General features: G+C 38.0%; 1 non-coding gene across 1 annotated transcript; it reads right to left on the bottom strand.

Moving 5' to 3' along the window:
* Window positions 1-2,962: 2,962 nt before the first annotated feature.
* Window positions 2,963-3,088, bottom strand: LOC126084872 (U6atac minor spliceosomal RNA). The gene has a single exon (XR_007519106.1). It is a non-coding gene; the product is annotated as a U6atac minor spliceosomal RNA (small nuclear RNA).
* Window positions 3,089-4,634: the final 1,546 nt, after the last annotated feature.

Consider the following 4,634-nt stretch of genomic DNA (forward strand, 5'->3'; position numbering starts at 1 on the left):
TAATGCACATGCAGCATTGTCTAGAATAAACCACATATTAGGTCATAAAGCAAGCCTTAGAAGAATCCAAAACATTGAAATATTACAAAGCATCTTGTCTAAGGCCATAAAAGTAGAAATCAATAACAGAAAAAGCAGGGAAAAAAATCAAACACTTGGAAACTGAATAATACCCTGCTCAAAAACGACTGGGTTATAGAAGACATGAAGGATGGAATAAAGAAATTCATAGAATCCAATGAGAATAAAAACATTTCCTATCAGAACCTTTAGGACACAGCGAAAGCCCTGCTCAGAGGCCAATTTATATCAATAAATGCACACATACAAAAAGAAGAAAGGGCCAAAATCAAAGAATTATCCCTACAACTTCAACAAATAGAAAGAGAGCAACAAAAGAAACCCTCAGGCATCAGAAGAAAGCGAATAATAAAAATTAGAGCAGAATTAAATGAAATAGAAGACAGAAAAACAATTGAAAGAGTTAACAATACCAAAAGCTGGTTCTTTGAAAAAATTAACAAAATTAATAAACCACTGGCCAAAGTGACAAAAGAAAAACAGGAGAGGAAGCAAAAAACCCGAATGAAATTAAAAGAAATTAAACCCAACTGAAATTAAAAGAATCATATAAGATTACTATGAAAAATTGTCCTCTAATGAATTTGAAAACTTAAAAGAAATGGATGAATTTCTAGAAACACACTACCTACTCAAACTGACACAAACAGAGATAGAACAACTAAATAAACCCATAACAAAAGAAGAGACTGAAAAAGTAATCAAAACACTCCCAACCAAAAAAAAAAAAAAAAAGCCCTGGCCCAGATGGCTTCACAGCAGAGTTCCACCAATCATTCAGGGAAGAGTTAACACTACTACTACCAAAGGTATTTCAGAGCATAGAAAACGATGGAATACTCCCAAACTCTTTCTATGAAGCCAGCATATCCCTGATACCAAAACCAGGTAAAGACACCACAAAAAAAGAAAATTACAGACCTATATCCCTCAAGAACTTAGATGCAAAAATCCTCAACAAAATTCTAGCCAATAGAATTCAACAACAGATCAAAAAAATAATTCGCCATGACCAAGTGGGATTTATACCAGGTATGCATCCACCAGGCACTCCTTGGAAACTCTATAGGACAGTTCTACTCTGTCCTATAGGGTTGTTATGAGTTGCAATCAACTCAACGGCAGTGGGTTTGGTTTGGTTTGGATGCAGGGATGGTCCAACATTAGATAAACAATGTCATCCATCATATAAATAAAACAAAAGACAAGAACCACATGACCTTATCAATTGATGCAGAAAAGGCATTTGACAAAGTTCAACACCTGTTCATAATAAAATTCTCAGCAAAATAGGTATAGAACATAATAAAGGGCATTTATACAAACCCAACAGCCAACATCATCCTAAATGGAGAGAGTCTAAAAGCATCCCCCTTGAGATCAGGAACCAGACAAGGATGGCCTTCATCACCACTCTTATTCAACCTTGTGCTGGAGGTCCTAGCCAGAGCAATTAGACCAGATAAAGAAACAAAGGGCATCCAAATTGGTAAGGAAGAATTAAAAGTATCTGTATTTGCAGATGACATGATCTTATACACAGAAAACCCTGCAAGAATCCTCAAGAAAACTACTGAAACTAATAGAAGAGTTCAGCAGAGTGTCACGATACAAGATAACCATACAAAAACCAGTTGGATTCATCTACATCAACAAAAAGAACATTGAAGAGGAAATCACTAAATCAATACCATTTACAGTAGCTCCCAAGAAGACAAAAATACTTAGGAATAAATCTTACCAGAGACGTAAAAACCTGTACAAAGAAAACTACAAAAAAACTACTGCAAGAAACTAAAAGAGACCTACATAAGTGGAAAAACATACTTGGCTAATGGATAGGAAGACTCAACATTGTAAAAATGTCTGTTCTACCAAAGGTGATCTATAGATACAACACAATTCCGATCTAAATTCCAATGACATTTTTTAATGAGGTGGAGAAACAAATCACCAAATTCATATGGAAGAGAAAGAGGCCCCAGATAAGTAAAGCATTACCGAAAAAGAAGAACAAAGTGGGAGGCTCATTCTACCTGATTTTAGAGCCTATTATACTGCCACAGTAGTCAAAACAGCCTGGTACTGGTACAACAACAGATACATAGACCAATGGAACAGAATTGAGAATCCAGACATAAATCCATCCACTTATGAGCAGCTGATATTTGACAAATGCCCAAAGTCGGTTAAATGGGGAAAAGACTCTTTTTAACAGATGGTGCTGGAGTAATTGGATATCCATCTGCAAAAAAAATAAAACAAGACCCATACCTCACACCATGCACAAAAACCAACTCAAAATGGATCAAAGACCTAAATATAAAATCTGAAACAATAAAGCTCATGGAAGAAAAAATAGGAACAACACTAGGAGCCCTAATACATGGCATAAACAGTATACAAAACATTGCTAACAATGCAGAAGATAGATAACTGGAAGCTCCTAAAAATCAAACACCTATGCTCATCCAAAAACTTCATCAAAAGAGTAAAAAGATGACCTACAGACTAGAAAAAAGTTTTTAGCTATGACATTTCCAATTAGCACCTGATCTCTAAAATCTACATGATACTGCGAAAACTCAGCTACAGAAAGACAAATAACCCAATTAAAAAATGGACAAAGGATATGAACAGGCACTTCACTAAAGAAGACATTCAGGTACCTAACATATACCTGATGAAATGCTCGTGATCATTAGCCATTAAACCAAACCAAAACCAAATGCACTGTCGTCGAGTTGATTCTGACTCATAGCAACCCTATACGACAGAGTAGAAGTGCCCCGTAGAGTTTCCCAGGAGCTCCTGGCAGATTCAAACTGCTGACGTTTTGATTAGCAGCTGTAGCACTTAACCGCTACGTCACCAGGGTTTCCAAAACCTGTGGTTAGGTGCCACAAAGTAGGTGGCAATGCCTTAACTGTATGCTTGTTGTAAGGTCCGAGGGCCTCATCCATCCTTGTCAAGAGGAGTGCTAAGCTTCTGTCTTTTCATACAATACCATTAGCCATTAGAGAAATGCAAATCAAAACTACAATGAGATTCCATCTCACTCTAATGAGGCTGGCATTAAACCAAAAAACACAAAATAATAAATGTTGGAGAGGTTGTAGAGAGACTGGAATAATTATATACTACTGGTGGGAATGTAAAAATGGTATAACCACTTTGGAAATCGATTTGGCACTTCATTAAACTAGAAATAGAACTACCATACGATCCAGCAATCCCACTCCTTGGAATATATCCTAGAGAAATAAGAGCCTTTACACGAACAGACATGTGCACACCCATGTTCACTGCAGCACTGCTTACAATAGCAAAAAGATGGAAGCAACCAAGGTGCCCATCAACCGATGAATGGATAAATAAATTATGGTATATTCACACAATGGAATACTACCCACTGCCGACTCATAGCGACCCTATAGGACAGTGCAGAACTGCACCATAGAGTTTCCAAGGAAACGTACACGTGGATAAAGAATAATGATGAATCCGTGAAATATTTCGTAACCTGGAGGAATCTGGAAGGCTTTATGCTGAGTGAAATCACTTGTAAAAGGACAAATTTTGTATGAGGCCAGTATTATAAGAACTCAAAAAATAGTTTAAACAGAGAAGAGAATATTCTTTTATGGTTACGAGAGTGGGGAGGGAGAGAAGGAGAGGGTTTTTCACTAATTAGATAGTAGATAAGAACTATTTTAGGTGAAAGGAAAGACAACACACAATACAAGAGAGGTCAGCACAACTGGACTAAACCAAAAGCAAAGAAGTTTCCTGAATAAACTGAATGCTTCAAAGGCAAGTGTAGCATGGGTGGGGGTTTGGGGACCATGGTTTCAGGGGACAGCTAAGTCAATTGGCATAATAAAATCTATTAAGAAAATATTCTGCATCCTACTTTGGAGAGTGGCATCTGGGGTCTTAAAGGCTAGCATGCAGCCATCAAAGATGCATCAATTGGTCTCAATGCACCTGGAACAAAGGAGAATAAAGAACACCAAAGACACAAGGTAATTATGAGCCCAAGAGACAGAAAGGGCCACATAAACTAGAGACTACATCAGCCTGAGACCAGAAGAACTAGATGGTGCCCGGCTACAACTGATGACTGCCCCAACAGAGAACACAATAGAGAACCCCTGAGTGAGCAGAAAGGCAGTGAGATGCAGACCTCAAATTCTTGTAGAAAGACCAGACTTAATGGTCTGACTGAGACTAGAAGGACCCCAGAGGTCATAGTCCCTAGACCTTCTGTTAGCCCAAGACAGGAACCATTCCCAAAGCCAACTCTTCAGACAGGGATTGGCCTGGACTATGGGATAGAAAATGATACTGGTGAAGAGTGAGCTTCTTGGATTAAGTAGACACATGAGACTATGTGGGCAGCTCCCATCTAAAGGGGAGATGAGTGGGCAGAGGGGGTCAGAAGCTGGCTAAATAGACAAGAAAAGAGAGTGGAGGGAAGGAGTGTGCTGTCTCAGAATGGGAAGAGCAACTAGGAGTATATAAAAAAAAAAATTTTTTTTTTTTTTATATAG

This window comes from Elephas maximus, chromosome 10 (assembly GCF_024166365.1).
Source record: "Elephas maximus indicus isolate mEleMax1 chromosome 10, mEleMax1 primary haplotype, whole genome shotgun sequence".
Taxonomy (NCBI): Eukaryota; Metazoa; Chordata; class Mammalia; order Proboscidea; family Elephantidae; genus Elephas; species Elephas maximus.